At 36.5% G+C, this 18,963-nt stretch overlaps 1 protein-coding gene and 1 non-coding gene across 5 annotated transcripts in view; one reads left to right on the top strand and one right to left on the bottom strand.

Annotated features, from left to right (window-relative positions):
- EML4 (EMAP like 4) overlaps positions 1-18,963 on the top strand; it is a 157,759-nt gene that overhangs the window by 54,867 nt on the left and 83,929 nt on the right. The gene's annotated exons all lie outside the window — the stretch shown is intronic.
- Positions 196-302, bottom strand: LOC119473648. The gene has a single exon (XR_005202854.1). It is a non-coding gene; the product is annotated as a U6 spliceosomal RNA (small nuclear RNA).

Here is an 18,963-nt window from a genome sequence, read left to right as displayed (position 1 = left end):
TGTTGAATTTTGTCAAAGGCCTTCTCTGCATCAATTGAGATAATCGTGTGGTTTTTGTCTTTGGTTCTGTTTATGTGGTGAATTACGTTTATAGACTTGCGTATGTTGAACCAGCCTCGCATCCCCGGGATGAAGCCTACTTGATCATGGTGGATAAGCTTTTTGATGTGCTGCTGCAATCGGCTTGTCAGTATTAAAAATATGGAACGCTTCATGAATTTGCGTGTCATCCTTGCTTAGGGGCCATGCTAATCTTCTCTGTATCGTTCCAATTTTAGTATATGTGCTGCTGAAGCGAGCACTATTTGATGTATTTTAAAATCAAATGGTATATTTGCTTGTTTTAACAAATTTTGTGTAAGATAGCCCTTGTTAACAGTATTAATTTGTGACCTTCCACATCAGGGGTTGACAAACTTTAGCACTTTGTGGCAAAATTCACTGTTTTGAATCCTGTGAGCCAAAAATGGTTTTTATGTTTTTAAATGGTTGGAAAAAATCAAAAGAATATTTCATGACACATTAAAGTTAAATGAAATTCTAATTTCAGTGTTCATAAATAAAGCTTTACTGGATCATAGCCATACATGTTTATACAGTTATTGTCTATGGCTGCTTTTGTGCTGCCACAGCAGAGTCCAGTAATTGGGACAAGAGACCTTTTGCCCTACAAAGCCTGAGATGTTCACTCTCTGGTCCCTCACAGAAAAAGTTTGCCAACCCCTGTTATTCATGTTTATCTGTTTTCTTGTTTACTTTTTCAAAAACAGGACATAAACTATACTGTGTAAACAGTGAATATGCATTATCTTTTGCTTACTGGAAACTGACTTTTAAAATGTATATCCAGTGATCATGTTAGCCTTCCACATTGATATATAGATATATAACATATTTTTAATAGCTGCACAGATTCCATACAGATTCCATATTTAGATACCATATTTCATTCACTTGATCCCATTTTGATAGGTTTGATAGGTTTGTAGTTCCCTTTCTCCTTGCTATACAAAGTATGTGTATTTTTCATTTTAGTAGTGATTACAGATTAGTTCAGAACTGAGATTTGTAGCAGTTCACAAAGGCACCAGTAAAAATGCCCTAACTTCCTAGCTAGTATTTGCTATCATTTTTTTTTTTTTTTAGTTTGTTCATAGTAAAAATTATTTTTGTTTGCAAGCCCCTGCTGAGTAATGAGGCTAAATCATTTGCACCTGTAAAGACACGCTTTGGAGTAGCTGAAGTTTAACCATTATCTCAGTGTTTTGTTTGGTTTCTGTTTTTTAAGCGATCTTAAATGTTAGTATCTACAAATAACAAACTATATACTGTAGCCAGTCATCTTTCTTCTCCTTGCTTACAGGAAGTAATTATTTTTTAGTCTTTCTCTATGACAAGAGAACAATGTGAGAAATTTCACCCCAGTTAACCCAGATCTCTTATGTATATGAAAAACATTCCCATGAAAACACATCTAGATACTGTAACATCTTCGTTTACAAAGACCATTAGATTTTCACTACTCTTTGGACAATTTGAATAAACATGTATAACAGTCTCTTAAGAAATGCTGACTCTAGGCTATATTATGAAAAAGTTGAAATTTCCCTTACTACTCCAGACTCTTTAACCTCCCTCATTTGTGTCCTCATGTAGGTGATTATTCTGCCCTTTTCAGACACCTAACAGTACCACTATGGGTTCTTCTTCCTGTCACGTATACCGTTGGGAAAATTTAAATTTTATTTAGGGAATTTACAGTTTAAATTATGAAAATTTTTGTCGCTTATTGAATGAGTGTTTTTTGTTGTTTTTGTAACAGCTGTTTTGAGATACAATTCACATGCCATGTAAGTCACCCATTTAAAACATACAATTCAGTGGTTTTTAATATATTCACAGAGTTGTGCACTATCAATTTTAGACTATTTTTACCACCCTAAGAAGAAATCCTATATCCTTTAGCAGTCACTCCTATTTGTCCCAATCCCTGTAGTTTTTAGGCAACTGCTAATCTACTTTCTCTTATAGGTTTGCCTATTTAGGACTTTTTTATATAAATTGAATCATTACAACATGTAGTCTTTTGTGACTGGCTTCTTTCACTAAGTATGTTTTCAAGATTTCATCCATGTTGTAGCACTTTCATTTTTTTATTGGAGTAATATTTCATCCTGTGGGTATAACCATATGAATAAACGTTCAACATTTGATGGACATTTGGGTTATTTCTACTTTTTGACTCTATGAATAATGCTGCTAAAAACAGTCATGCGCAAGTTTTAATACAGGCATCTGTCTTCATAATATTCCTAAAGTATATAGCTAAAAGAAATGAAGACAGATGCCTACATAAAAACTTTAGGTATATAGTTTAGGAGTAGCATTGCTGGGTTATATGGTGACTCTGTTAAACTTTTTGAAGAACTGCCAGATTGTTTTCCAAAGTGACTCTACTGTTTACATTCCCACTAGCAGTGTATGTGGGTACTAAGTAAAATAAACCAGATACACAAGGACAAATATTGTATATTTCCACTTACACCAGGTACCTAGAATAAGGAAATTCATAGAAACAAAAAAGAATAGAGGTTACCAGGGACTGAAAGGAGAGGTGACTGAGGAGTTGCTGATATGATGACAAAGTTCTGAAAATATGCAGGTGATGGTTGTACAACACTGTGAATGTGCTTAATAACACTGAGTTGTAATAAAGTTAAAAATGATTAAAATGATAAATTTTATGTGTATTTTATAACAAAATCATAAAGAGATGCCTCTTCATACCATTAGGGTGGCTGTAATCAAAGTGACTTCAAGCGTTGGTGAGGATATGGGGAAACTGAAATAATGTTTTCAAAGGTCACCCATGTTTTAGTATATGTCAGAGTATCATTCCTTTTTAAGGCTGAGTAATATTTCATTTTATGTATATACCACATTTGGTTTATCCATTCATATGTTTATGGACATTTGGGTGCTTTCTACCCCTTGGCTGTTATGAATAATACCACTATGAACATTGGTATATAAAAGTATCTGAGTCCATGCTTTCAGTTCTGTTGGTTTATACCTGTAAATGGACTTGCTTGTCATATGGTAATCTTGTTTAATTTTCTGAGTAATTGCCCACTTTTCTATGATGGCTACACAGTTTTACATTCCCAGCAATCAATACACACGAGTTCTAATTTCTCCACATATTTTTATATGCTTATTGTTAATTTGTATGTCTTCTTTAGAGAAATGTCTATTTAAATTTTTTGCCTACTTTTGGATTGCTGGATTGTAGACCGAGTATATTTTCACATTTAGTAAATCTTGCTGAATTATTCTCCAGAAGTTTGTCGATATATACTTCACTTCAGAATGTACGAAAGTTCTCATGCTCTAAATCTGAGCAACATTGCCAGACTTTATTTACATTTTTTGTTTATTCAAAGGATGTGTAAAATAGTATTTTGTGATTTTAGTTGTCGTGTCCCTAATTACTAGTGAGTTTGATCCACCCTCCTTCCCTCCTTATAGATAGAAGTTTGCCTAGTCATGTCGTCTTTGCATTTTTCTATTGAATGAGTGTCTTTTTTTATTGCTTTATAGGCAATATTGACATATTTCTTACATATGTTAGTAGATTTTCTCAATTTTTCAGAAATTTTAAATCTTTTATTTTTTGAAGTGAGAAGCAAGCAATTTGAATTTGTGTCCTTGGGATTTAACGTAGTTGCTGACAAATGAGTCACTCAATAAATATAAAATGTATAAATGTTTTACAAACATCTAACAATGTTTTATTTTTAAAGAAATAATGCTACCCAAATTAAATAACAGATGAGCTCTAATTGTACAAAAATGTGTTAATCATACCTTTGTGGTAAAATTATGTGTTGGATCTCCTATTGTTCATGCCCTAGGCAAGTTTGTAAGTAGATTAGAAAAGTAGTTCTTACCAGCCTTTTCTTGGTATGATAGTTATTTAAAGTAGATAGAATCTATTAGATCTTCCAGATGCACTTAAATTCTGAGATAAAAATACACATACTCACATAATTCTTAGCCATAATACTAGAGGGACATAATTCTTAGCCATAATACTGGAGGGACAAGGATTGGGGAGATGTTGGCCAAAAGACACAAAATTTCAGTTAGATGGGAGGAATAAGTTGAAGAGATCTATGGTAGATCATGGTTTTTACAGTTAATAAAAAATAACTTACATACTTGAAAATTGCTCAAAGAGTAGATTTTAAGTATTCTTTTTCTTCATAGAAAAATGCTATGTGAGGTAATACATCTATTAAGTAGTCTGTCTTAGCCATTCCACAGTATTTACATGTATCAAAGTCTGCACTATAAATACATACAACTTTTACTTGTCAGTTAAAAAGTAAACTTAAAAATGTTAAATAGGGATATAAAAAAGAATAAAAGAACTGCTTTCTTCTAGAAATATATATATAAATTTTAGTTCTACTAGCAGTATCCCACAAAATTTCCATCAAGTTCAACAAAGGGAATCCCCTCAAAAGGAAAGCAAGATTTTGTTGAGCCTGTACTGAACTTGTTTAATCCAGACTTTTTCCCACTTTCAGTTTTATGTACATATGAAATGATGTTCATTCTTTTTCTTTTCTTTCCCTTTGAGGGAAGATCTCTCTCTGTTGCCCAGCTGAAGTGCAGTGGCACAGTCATAGCTCACTGCAGCCTTTACCTCCCAGATTCAAGCATTCCTTTCACCTCAGACCCCACAGCCTGCCCCAAGTAACTGGAACTACTGGCACACACCTGGCTTTTTTTAAATGTGTAATTTTGTAGAAATGATGCCTCACAATTTTGCCCAGTCTGGTATCGGCTCCTGGGCTCAAGCAGTTCTCCCTCCGTAGCCTCTCAAAGTGCTGAGATTACTAGTGTGAATCACTGTGCCTAGCCTCCATTCTTATTTTTTAAAGAATTTTATTCTACCTGCTTTCAAAATTAATATGAACCTGTTACGGCTTAAAAACAAAAAAGCTCCTCTTCCACAAAGAAAAACTTTAAAGTTGCTCCTTGTCCAACAACTCAATTTTGTGTGACATATTGCAATATATATGCCCTTCAAATACAGTTGACCCTTGAGCAACATAGGTTTGAACTCTGTGGGTCCACTTATACAAGGATTGTCTTCTCCCTCTGCCACCCCTAAGGCAGCAAGACCAACCCCTCTTCTTCCTCCTCCTCTGCCTATGCAGTGTGAAAACAGCAAGGCTGAAGAGTTTTATGATCATCCACTTCCATTTAATGAATAATGAATATATTTTCTCGTATGATTTTTTTTCTTTTTTAACATTTCATTATAAAACTATAGTATATAATATATATAACATATAAAATATATGTTAATCAACTGTTATCATTAAGGCTTCTGGTCAACCATAGGCTATTAAGAGTTAAATTTGTAGGGAGTCAGAAGTTATACAGAGGCCAGGCACGGTGGCTCACCCCTGTAATCCCAACACTTTGGAGGCTGAGGCGGGCAGATTGCTTGAGGTCAGGAGTTCAAAACCAGCCTGGCCAACACGGTGAAACTCTGTCTCTAAAAAAATCAAAAAAAATAAGCCGGACACAGTGGCATTTGCCTATAAACCCAGCTACTTGGGAGGCTGAGGCATGAGAATTGTTTGAGCCTGGGAGACTGAGGTTGCAGTAAGCCAAGATCATGCCACCGCACTCCAGCCTGGGTGACTCCGTCTAAAGAAAAAAAAAAAAAAGTTATACTATGTGGGTGGTCAGTACTCCTAACCCCTACATTCCCCAAGAAGTGACATAGTTTTAGGAATAAAATTGACGAGTTTTGCTGATATAGCTTGTGGTCGATTGATATATTTCCTCTGGGTCTTTCTCTGCTTTCCATTTGTTTTGTTTTGTTTTGTTTTTGTTTTTCTTGAGATGGAGTCTCACTCTGTTGCCCAGGCTGGAGTGCAGTGGTGCGATCTGAGCTAAATGCAACCTCTGCATCCTGTGTTTAAGCAATTCTCCTGCCTCGGCCTCCTGAGTAGCTGGGATTACAGGCACCCACTACCATGCCCAGCTAATTTTTGTGTTTTTAGTAGAGATGGGGTTTCACCATGTTGGCCGGGCTGGTCTCAATCTCCTGACCTTGTGATCTACCTGCCTCGGCCTCCCACAGTGCTGGGATTACAGGCATGAGCCACTGTGCCCGGCCCTTCTTTTTTATTTGAAATAGGCTAAAACATCATGTTCTTAGAGCTTGTCATTTAAAATTTCGTGTTCAATACTTACCTCATTTGAAATATAGCTGTAGTCTTATAATTTAGAAGTTACAGCTTTGCTTAATATTTTATAGGCCTACTAGTGAGCTCTTAAAATGGCATTGCCTTAAAAAAAATTCTCATCAGTATTTTTCTTTTAATAGGAAAAAACTTGCTCCACAGACCAGGCTTTCATTTTTTTCTCTCCTGGTAAAAATTAACTGACTTTCTTTGAGTTCCACAAGTTTCTGTATATACCTGTCAGGATAGCTGTTGTATTGAACTTTATTGTATTTATTTATATTTTTCTCTCCCCAATAATGCTTGCTACGGTTAGGAAACAATTTGGACTGCTTTAACTCCCAGCCTCACCTCAGTGCATTGCAGTCATGCTTCTGTTCCCATGACTCCACTGAAACTTCTCTAGTAAAGATTTCCTAATACTGGTCAAATCAGATGGACCATTTTTAGTCATTGTCTTTTGATACCTTTGCAGTCTGTAATGTTATGTCTCCTTTCCTGAACCTGTGACTAGCTTTCTGACAGTTTTTATTGTGTCTTCTCTGCTGGATAACTTTGGTCCTATTCCTTTCTCATTCCACATCATCATTTCTCATGACTCCAGTTACCAGATATGTCCTAATAAAGTTCCCAATTGTAATGTCTAGTTAAGGCCTCTATCTTATGCCCAAGACCTAGGTATACTTTTGTTATAATGACCTCAAACTTGGCAGATCCAAAACCACAACCACACATCATTCTACTCCTCCATTCCCCACCCTGTTTTTTTTTTTGTTTTTTTGTTTTTTACTTTGTTCTCTATCAGGAATGTTTGAATATTTATTCAATCATCCAAATAGAAACATGGGGGGTCTTCCTCTACTTTTTATCCCCTCATCTAATCAATGACCATATTCCATCAATTCTGTCTTGAGTATCATCTATTAAAATTATCCCTTTATTTCTCATTTCTGGTAGATAAATTTCTGGCAGTAATTTTTTTTAATTTTAAGCACCTTGAACATTTTTGATATATAGTAGTATTCAAATACTTGGATGACTAGGTCTTTTGGAAAGGAGATTTGACTGTAATAGAAAAGAGAGAAGATGATTCTTAATCATAGAAATAGCTGAGACTGGGTCCCACAAGCTTTTTGCCTGAAATTAGGTTTTGATTTGAGAAGAAAGAAATGCCCAAGGTATATAATAGACAAATTAGTAATGCACTATGCACATAGGAGGGGGTGGGAAAAAAGTCCAGTATACTTTGATGTACAAGAGAACCTTTTTTGTTATATACTAATTAGAAAGCACTTTGTTACAGAACTTCTTGATAGCCCTTCTAACATTAGGAGCCTCTAAGCAGTCATTTAATTTGGGTCCATTTATTATAAAGAAGAGTACATATATGTTGACAGCTAAATTATAAAACTACAGCCTTATATTTGTCTGGTGATTGAAGAGAAGTATAATAAAATACAACCTGCTTTCAAGCCTCTAACCAGTCAATAGCAGGAATTTGAATTCCTTCCTAGCCTGTAATGTTTCAAACATACTACATATTCCCCAACCCACCTCACTCCTGTTAATCTTTCAGGTAACTCCTATACTTTGATGAATCTGTACCAGGTATAATCAAAAGAGAAGTTCTTTCCTGAGTCTTATTGTAGAAGCGCTTTTTTGATGGCTTCTACTTTTCTGTAAAGGCCTTTTGTAGTATTAACCTGAGTCATTTTGCCTCATTCCGATGTCTTTGATTGCTTTTGCTGTCGATCCTTATCTCAGTCTCTTCATGCTCACAGCTCTTCATGTTCAGTTAGGTTTAGGTTTCATCCTTTCACAATAGCTTTTAATGCATGTATATTTATAGCAGTCATGTTGTTTATATTTTACTTTGAATTAGTTTAAATTTAATAAGTGCAAATGTAAAGCTTAAAAGCAACAAAGAGATAAACCACTGATAGCTCTGTTTTGACGCTTATCCTCACAAATTTATTCTTTAATTAACTTTAGAAATACTTATGGGAGAATAAATACATGTTCCATTCGTTACCATCTGGTTTTACTAAAGATATTTATAATATGAATTTCCTTACAAGTTGACATTATTTGTAAGCGTGGGTAGTATAAAACTGGACTATCTGACCAGCTCTAAATTGTGTGTTATTATAGGTTACTTAATATTAGCACTGCAGTTAATATTCTCAAACAACTTGGAAAATTAAGAAAAATGACTCCCATTGTTAATTATATTCATTAACTTAGCAAAATGTTTGTAATAAATCACCCATGATCTTAATATTTTAGTTTAAAAATCAGTGAAAAGTGATAATTCCTTTAGTTTAGTTACAGTTCATGTGGATTTTATTTTATATAAAACTAAAAAGGAAATATGACTTGCTACTTTATATACACATTGTTTATTTTATTTCCTACTAGAAAAAATACTTCAGGGACTTTAAGCTCTTTTATGGAAACTAACATGTTTTGTGCTTCAGTTTCAAAAGGCAAAAACTGGGTTTTGTTTTTGAAGCAATAGTACCTTACTGCTAACCAGTTTGAAGAAGATCAGAAAAGTAGTGCCCAAGAACAACCAAATTATTGTAGTGAATATTCTTGTAGTGCATTAATTCATGCGTTTCTGCTGCCTGGGTTTTAGCCACTTCTCCAAGCAGCCCAGGTTTTTTGTCTGTATCCTGCCTGATTTTGCCTGTGTGCTCTGTGCTCCCTCTCCTTCAGTTTGTCTCTTTTTATAATATAGAACACTTTCTTTAATTCAGAGCGCACAAGGGCAGGAGAACTATAGTTTTATTTGTGCCAACGTAGTAGTAGTTTGTGTGGGAGGCCATCTGGACTGGGAAGATTTCTTCAGAATGTAAAGTATGCTGTGAGATTTAGAGAGCTGGAATTTGCTTTCGAACTACCTGGGAAGGTGGTAGGAAATGTAGACAGAACTGGTTTATATTGTTTACAACATAGGTGGTGAGAATGGAAGACAGCTTGCCTGGTCTTGCTTCAGTGTGTGGTTCCTCTACACTTAAGAATTTCTGACCAGGTAATGTATCTTTCTGTTCCTGTGAGTTCAAACCTGTCTCTCAAACTTGTGACAAAAGAAGTCTGAGGACTTAGGAATGAATCTAGATCCCTTGCTTCCCCCATTAGCCTCCATTTCCCTTTAAATATATGTGTTAGTAATGCCGTAAACATTTGCTTACACTCTTGTATAAAGCACTTAAAACTACTTACGTTGGGCTGGGCACAGTGGCTCATGCCTGTAATCCCAGCACTTCAGGAGGCCGAGGCAGGTGGATCACGAGGTCAGGAGTTCAAGACCAGCCTGGCCAAGATGGTGAAACCCCGTCTCTACAAAAATACAAAAAAATTAGCTGGGCATGGTGACGGGCACCTGTAATCCCAGCTACTCGGGAGGCTGAGGCAGAGAATTGCTTGAACCCGGGAGGCGGAGGCAGCAGTGAGTCAAGATCACGCCACTGCACTCCAGTCTGGCAACAGAGTGAGACTGTCTCAAAAAAAAAAAAAAAGCTGACTTTATAAATGAATATATTCCAGTTGAGAGGACAGAATAGGTTTTGCTCAACTTGTTCTCCCCTGAACCATGATGGTCATATATATAAAGCAGCATCTTTTAATGGAAAATAATTTAAAAATGCCTCTCAATAATACGTCAAAAATTGCATAATTAAGCTTAACTTTTGCTTTTGTGACGTCTAAGTAAAACTTCATCAAAAACAGAATAATCAACAGGTAACCAACAGAATGGGAGAAAATTTTTGCAATCTACTTATCTGACAAAGGGGCTAATATCCAGAATTTACAAAGAACTTAAATTTACAAGGAAAAAAAAACTGTCAAAAAGTGGGTGAAGGATATTAACAGACACTTCTCAAAAGAAGACATTTGTGCAGCCAACAAACATGAAAAAAGTTCATAATCACTGGTCATTACAGAAATGCAAATCAAAACCACACTGAGATACAATCTCATGCCAGTTAGAATGGTGATCATTAAAAAATCAGGAGACAACAGATGTTGGAAAGGATGTGGAGAAATAGGAACACCTTTTTACACTGTTGGTGGGAGTGTAAATTAGTTCACCATTGTGGAAGACAGTGTGGTGATTCCTCAAGGATTTAGAACTAGACATACCATTTGACCCAGCAATCCCATTACTGGGTATATACCCAAAGGACTATAACTCATTCTGTTATAAAGACACATGCACACATATGTTTATTGCGGCAGTGTTCACAATAGCAAAGACTTGGAACCAATCCAAATGCCCATCAGTGATAGACTAGAGAAAGAAAATGTGGCACATATACACAATGGAATACTATACAGCCATTAAAAAGGATGAATTCATGTTCTTTGCAGGGACATGGATGAAGCTGGAAACCATCATTCACAGCAAACTAACACAAGAACAGAAAACCAAATAGCACATGTTCTTACTCAAGTGGGTGTTGAACAATAAGAACACATGGACTAGGGAACATCACATACCAGGGCCTGTCGGGGTGGGGGCTAGGAGAGGGATAGCATTAGGAGAAATACCTAATGTGGATGACAGGGTGATGGATGCAGCAAACCACCATGGCATGTGTATACCTACGTAACAAACCTGCATGTTCTGCACATGTACCCCAGAACTTTTAAAGTATAATTTAAAAAAACAAAAAATAGAATTATCTAGATCGGGTGCTGTGGCTCATGCCTATAATCACAGCACTTTGGGAGGACAAGGTGGGTGGATCACCTGAGGTCAGGATTTTGAGACCAGCCTGGCCAACATGGTGAAACCCCATCTATACTAAAAATACAAACAATTAACCGGGCATGGTGGTGGGCACCTGTGATTTCAGTTACTCAGGAGGCTGAGGCAGGAGAATTGCTTGAACCCTGGAGGCAGAGGTTGGAGTGAGCCGATATTGTGCCATTGCACTCCAGCCAGGGTGATGAGCGAAACTCCGTCTCCAAAAAAAAAAAAAATTGCAGAGCATGGTGGTACCCACCTGTAATCCCAGCTACTTGGGAGGCTGAAGCATGAGAATTACTTGAGCCTGGGAGGCAGAGGTTGTAGTGAGCTGAGATCACACCACTGTACTTCAGCCTGGGTGGCAGAGCCAGACTCTGTCTCAAAAATATATATATATAAATATACACATTATGTGGTATTGTTACTGATCTCTCATAGTCTTCACTCACATTAGCTTCTCTAATCTAACCTAATCTGCTGTTACCATTCTAACCAATAAGGGCTGCACAGTGTCTCGGCATAAGTGCTTTAGGAGGGGAGATCAAAGACTATTTCAAATTTTTTAACAACTTATTTGTTCTTGGGATGATATTTTATCCCATATCGTATAGCTTTTTGAAGGACTGTTTTTTTCCATAGGTTTGTAGAGGACTAATTTTAGGGTCATACCATTAGGTCTCAAAACTGTCGTAAAGACCATCTAGTCTAGTTGTTTTTATGCCATAAAACCCCCGGGTTCTTTGGAAATACAACTTCATTTTTGTTTTGGAATTTAATTCACAAAATGGATTCACTGTTCTCCAAAGAATAAAGTAAGTCAGTAATGTAGACCGGTTATCATATCCCCCGTCCACTTTTACAGAAGAGAAAAATCACTGAACTTCCCTCCCCCTCCCTAAAAAGTATCATACATGTTTTAATCACATAAATGTTCCATTATGTGTGAGTGTCCCAATATCCTGTCTTCTGTCATACAACCATCAGAAGTAACTATTGTCATAAGTTTTGTGTATATCATTCTCTTAGTTTTTCAGTAGTTTTATTTTAAACATTGTATTATTTACTTTTTATATGTTTTTTGAACTTTATGTAAATTTCACCTGACTTGCTCTTTACATCATGTTCTGAGATTCAAAATGATGTTGCATATCGCCATAGTTTATTTTTACTGTCCTGGTATTCTGTTGATTGTTAATATCACAGTTTATTTACCCATTTTACAATTGATGGATATTTAAGTTGTTTCCAGTTTGTTTTTATGATGAACTGTGCTGCTGTGAATATTCTTGGACATGTCTTTTGGTGTATGTATGTCTGCAGAAGTTTATCTACAACAGAGACTGGGAGACTATGCCTGGGAGACCACCTGATTTACAGATGATGTTTTATTAAATGAAGTTTTATTGGAACATAGCCACATTCATTCATTTACGTATTTATAGCTGTTTTTGTGTTACAGAGGCATCTAAATAGTTTGCCACACAGACTGTGTGATCTGGAAAGCCTGAAATATTTAACTATTTTCCTCTCTGCAGAAAAGTTTGTTGACTCCTGCTCTAGGTCAGGGTAACAGTGGAATTGCTGGGTCATAGGAAATGTGTGTCTTCAGTTTTACTAGATATTGCCAGGGTTTCCCCCCGCCCCCAAAGTCATTGAAACAGGTTACTTTCTACCAGTAATGTTTGAGAGTTTGTATCCCTCCATATCTTTGGGAACACGTGATGTTACCACGCTTGAAATTTTTGGTCAGTCTGATAGGCATAAAATAGTATTTCAGATGATTTTAATTTTCCTCTCCAAGATTATTAATGGGGTGCTTGAGCCTCATTTTATGTTTGTTGGCAATTTATGTTTCCTTTTCCATGAGGTGTTTTGAAAGACTGACAAAAGCCTTGACTAACTATAGAGTTGTTTGTAGTCTCGACTTCCCTGGTCTCAGGTCATCCTCCCACCTCAGACTCCTGAGTAGCTGGGACTACAGTTGTGTGCCACCATGCTGTCTAGTTTTTGTATTTTTTGTAGAGACAGGTCTGCCATGTTGCCCAGGCTTATTTCAAGCTCCTGAGCTCAAGCAGTCCTCCTGCCTTGGCCTGCTGAAGTGCCGCAATTACAGACATGAGTTACCATGCTCAGTCTGGTTACTAATTTTTATCATTTATATGTGTTACAGCTATCTTTTCCATGTTTATGGATTGCCTTCTCTATCATGTCTTTTGGAGAGCAAACATCTGAATTCTATTGTAGTTAAGTGTCAGTATTTTATGATTCTTTTTGTATCTTTTTAAGGACTTTGCCGTTCTTGCCATTTGTAGGATATGAAGGCATTGCAGTTATTTTCTAAAGATTTTATAATTTTGCCTTTAATTCTTTAATCTTCTTGGATTTTATTTTTGTGTGTGGTGAAGTTACGGGCTTTTTTTTTTTTTTTTTTTTTTTTTTAATGGAGAGACGAGGTTTCCCCATGTTGGCCAGGATGTTCTCAATCTCTCGACCTTGTGATCCACCCACCTGGCCTCCCAAAGTGCTGGGATTACAGGCATGAGCCACTGCGCCTGGCTGTTACAGGCTTTAATACACGGTTCACCCTTGAATAACATGGGAGTTTGGAGTGCCAACTCCCTCTCCCACTCAGTCGAAAATCCACATATACTTTTGCTTCCTCAAAAACCTGACTACTGATGGCCTACTGTTGACCGGAAGCCTTACTGGTAACAAGTTGATTAACACATATTTTATGTATTATATATGTTATATGCTGTATTCTTATAATCTAGAGAAAAGAAAATATTATTAAAATCATAGGAAAATTCATTTATTCATTAAATGGAAGTGGATCATCATAACGTCTTCCTCCTCCTCATCTCAACTTACTCAACATGAGTTGAGTAAGTTGAGGAGGAAGAGGAGAAGTTGGTCTTGCATTTTCCTGTTAAGTACTTAAGTATTTAAAAAGTGATTACTTATTGGTAGCATATGAGTTCAGAGTCCGGAATGATGGTTATGCCAAACAACAATCAGTTGTCCATGTGGGTGTCTAAGATAGTGACACTTTTTCTTTCTGATAGTTCAGTGTACACTTTATTTCATGCACAAAATCATTTTTTAAATATTGTATAAAATTACCTTCAGGACAGGTGTATAAGATACACGTGAAACATCAATGAATTTTGTTGTTAGACTTGGATCCCCTCCCCAAGATATCTCATTATGTATGTGCGGATATTCCAGAATCTTAAAAATTTGAGATCTGAAACACTTTTGGTCCTAAGCAATTCAGATAAGGGATACTCACCCTGTAATACATTTTTAAAATAGAAGAGGTCCTCATTTTAGAGAATTTTCACATCAACAGTTCAGAAAGCTTCGTTATTCAATATCTCATAATGTAGGAAATTAGATTGGAAAGGGAGCATTGCTATAGCTAGGCATAGTTAATCCTAACTGCAAAGAGGTAAGGAGAAAGGTAAAAGGATTAGAACACCGAAAATGTGGTCTGGTGCTGTTGCTCATGCCTATAATCCCAGCACTTTGGGAGGCTGAGCAGGGAAAATTGCTTGAGGCTAGGAATTAAGACCAGCTTGGGCAACATAGTGAGAGCTCATCTCTACAAAAAAGAAAATTGAAACTGTAATACTAATTATTATTATTATTTTTGGCAATAGAGCCTTATTCTTTTGCCCAGGCTGGAGTGTAGTGATGCAGTTGTAGCTCACTGCAACCTTGAACTGAGCTCAATCTTACTGCCTCAGCCCCTTGACTACAAGCATGTGCCATCACACCTGGCTAACTTTTTTAAAATTATTATTTATTTATTTTAAAGACAGGGTCTTCCTCTGTCACACAGACTGGAGTGCAGTGGCACAATCATGGCTTACTGCAGCCGTGACCTCTTAGGCTCAAGTAATGCTCCTGCCTCAGCCTCTTGAGTAGCTGGGACTATAGGTGTGTGCTGCCACCCAAAAAAAATTTTTTTTTTTTTTTGTAGAGATAGGGTCACCCTAGGTTGCCCAGGCTGGTCTTAAACTCCTTGGCTCACGCAGTCCTCTTGCTTCAACCTCTCAAAACGCTGAATTACAGGCCTGAGCCATGATGCCTATTTAATTAGAAATATAAAAGCCTTTAGGGCATCATTTCACCACAGTGCTTGCAGCATAGTAATTAATATTCTAAATGAAGACTGAGTCACCAAGAAGTGATTATGAATGTATGATGCCCCCAGTAAGAAAACAAGATAGTAAGTATTCTGTTTTAGAAAGATATGAAATCAGTAAAACCCAAAGATACTAGAATGTGTGAGCATGTCTTATTCTGATATGATACTAGATTGCCAACTTTTGGATATTTATAATAAAATAAAATACACTTAACTCTGCAAAGATGACATATATTTCTCGACAGTTCAGAAAAGAAATTAACTATGATTCAGTGTAATAAAAGCATAATGAATAGCTATCATTGTATTCTTTAAACTGTAATTTTTTTTTTTTTTTTTCCTTTCTTGAGATGGAGTCTCACACTGTCACCTGGGCTGGAATGCAATGGTGCAGTCTCAGCTCACCACAACCTCCGCCTCCCGGGTTCAAGTGAATCTCCTGCCTCAGGCTCCTGAGTAGCTGGGATTACAGGTGCCCACCACCACACTTGGCTTATTTTTTTTATTTCCAGTAGAGCTTTCACTGTGTTGGCCAAGCTGGTCTCGAACTCCTGACCTCGTGATCCGCCCACCTCAGCCTCCCAAAGTGCTGGGATTACAGGCATGAACCATCGTGCCTGGCCTAAACTGTAACATTTAAAATTTTAAAATATAAAGTTTACTAGTCACATATAAATTTACTTGTACTGCTAAAAAGAGACTGACTTATGCCAGTAAATAGATTAGACTGATAGTAAGAGGTTTGTTGATTTCCGTTTTCTCTTCATTGTTTTTTTTTCTTTAACGAATTTAGGAATGCTAAAGAATTCATTTGTATTTCATATTTTAACCTTCAAAGCTAGAAACTATTTTGAGAAGGCACAAAAATTTCTAAAAAGCGGGGGGATTACTAATTTTAGCTTATACTCCTACTCTATAAAAAAGGGGGTATGTAAGGACAATGATCTAATCTACTTGGATTAAGAAAAAGGAATGTTAATAGCCCTCAGAAAATAGATATATTCTAAACTATTATATTCTTAGTTTACTGTGAATGAGAATGGTGGTATCTTAGAGATTGGGAGTAAAAAAAAGAGCAAAGTTTTCAAAATGGAAAGAACAAGAGCAGTGGATTATATAGAGTCATCAGGAGAAGAAACTCTGACTCCAGTTTGTTGTGTGGCCATGGGTAACTCACCTGATTTCTCAGAGTCTTCATTTATTTATAAAATGATGAGGGGGTTGTTGGACTCTAAGATAATGTCTCTTCTTGTTTTAGTAATTATGACAGAAATTTAAGTTATTTGTATTCTACTTTGGTATGTTCCTTACAACATTGAAACACTGTAACTGGAGGAAACTTGTTTTAAGAAGTTAAGCTTCAGAAGCAATACATTTTAGCTTAAAAGGCACAAATTAATACACATTTTTGTGAAATTCAAATAATATACTGGAATATGTACACTGAAAAGCAAAAATTTCTCTTTATTCCTGCTTTTCTAATCTCACCTTCCTTGTCAGAAGTAACCCAATTACCAGTTTGGTGTGTATACTTCACAACTTCTTTCTGTGTACATTATATATACACGTGTGTGTATGTTTTTTGTGTTAAGTTTTAAAAGTGTGTTTTGGTGTGTGTGTCTGTAAATAAATTATTCAGTACATATTGTTTGCATTTTGCTTATTCCACTTAAGTCATCTTATAGATCTTTCAGATTTTTAGCTTATACTCCTACTGTTATTTTAAATTATTGCATGATATTCTATAGTATGGACATATAGCTTGTTTAACCTCATCCTTAGACTTTAGATCATTTCTAATTTTGTGGCAAAAATAAACAGTGCAGTAAAGAACATCACTGTAAGATAGTAACTTATTGAAACCACCCTATATGATCATGCTGTGCACTGGTTAATCATCCCAAGCCTGAGGTAAGTGCCAGTTCGCATGAGTAAATTACACATGAGGAAAGCAGTCACAGAGTTGGCAAGTAGCAAACAGATGGCTGGGCACAGAGGCTCACACCTGTAATCCCAGCACTTTGGGAGGCTGAGGCAGGCAGATCCCTTGAGGTCAGGAGTTTGAGACCAGCCTGACCAACATGGCAAAACCCCGTATGTACAAAAAAAAATTAGTCAGACATGGTGGCGTATGCCTCTCTTCTCCCAGCTACTCCCAGCCTCAGCTAACCGAGCCTGAGGCAGGAGAATACCCTGAACCCAGGAGATGGAGGTTGCAGTAAGATGGCACCACTGCACTCCAGCCTGGTCAACAGAGTGAGTCTCAAAAAAAAAAAAAAAAAAAAAAAAAGCAAACATTTATTTAGTTAGCGTAATACCAGAATTCATGCACTATTCTACCACAGCTCTTATTGGATTCTCAAAGAAATTGATGCCTCTGAAAGGATTAAAAGCCAAGATTTTAGACAGGAAGGAGTTAGAGCTATGAGGAACTCTGGTGATAACTACTGTGCTCTGTTACACTGCCACTGCCTGTTGCCTTGGCTATTGTGACCCTGTAATTGAGCATTCAAGCCAGGGAACTTGGAATTGAAAGGGACATTATGATAATATTTATACTGAGATAGGAGACATATTTGTTCTGGAGAAATTGAGACACTCGAACATCTTAACCCTAACATAGGCCATCATCACCTTTCACATGGATTACTGTAGTAGCCTCCTGTTTGTTCTTGGGTTTACTCTTAGCCTGTTCCAGTCTATTCTCGCGCAGCAACCAAAGTGATCTTTTTGAAACAAAAAACTGATTAACTCGCTCAGTAGTTTAAACCCCCTCAGTGGCTTTGTGAAAGGATGTATTTGTTTGGTCCTCATGTGATTATTGTTAGAATGCAGCATGGAATAGAATAAAGGGCACTTAAGTTGAGAGTCAAAAGACCTATGTTTGAGTCTCAGATATCTAGATTAGTTTGGTGACCTTGAGCAAACTATTTAGTTTCTTGAGCTATTTCCTCCAATATAAAATATATCTATCTAGTGTGGGAGTGGGGGCTGAGGTAATAAATATGAAAAGCACAATATAAATGTAGAGCGTTGTTAATGGTTAACTTTGTACTTGTTATGCCCTTTGAAAAATTGTTCTTATGTCCTCTCACAGTGTCTATCAGGTTGTGGTAGGACTTTTACAAGCTGAACCACCTTTCTTGTCACTATCCAGGTTTCACACAATTTAAACACCTTAGTCTTTTTTTTTTTTTTTTTTTTTTAAATAAAAGTTTGCTGAAGGTAAAAGTTACCAAGTTGGTACTAAAACCCAGCACTCTGAGCTTGACATTATAGTCTGATGATCTAGTAGCTCAGCTGTCTTCCAAAAATAATTAAGCAGGTTATATGTTTATAAAACTCATATAAGTATTCTATCTGTGATTATAATATAAAGGTATAGCTCATCTTTCATAAATTGAGAACAATTTAGAAACATACCATATAGTTTACTAACTTCATCATGGTGGTTGGTTTACAAATAATGGCTTGCAAAAAGTGAATTTATTAGGTAACATAATTAGCTGGGAGGAATATTGGAGTAGCTCTCAGAATTGACGGGCCAAGGCTTCAGAGACTAGAACTGGAACTCAAGGTAGTTAGAACCACCTTTATTTTTGACAGTCCTAGGGTGACATCCTTGTAGCTGGAGAACCAAAGAGGATGGGCTATAACTCTATCTCTGGGAAATTTGAGAGGGCTTCATTTGGCCTAGACTATATCTTATGACTACCACTCCTGTGGTAGTATTAGATTGAGCCATATGAAATTCCTTCCTTTTTCTTTTTCTTCCTTTTTTTTTT

The sequence above is a fragment of the Cebus imitator genome, unplaced genomic scaffold, assembly GCF_001604975.1.
Source record: "Cebus imitator isolate Cc_AM_T3 unplaced genomic scaffold, Cebus_imitator-1.0 Scaffold172, whole genome shotgun sequence".
Taxonomy (NCBI): Eukaryota; Metazoa; Chordata; class Mammalia; order Primates; family Cebidae; genus Cebus; species Cebus imitator.
The sequence above is the reverse complement of the archived record's forward strand: the minus strand, read 5'-3'. Positions and strand labels throughout refer to the sequence as shown.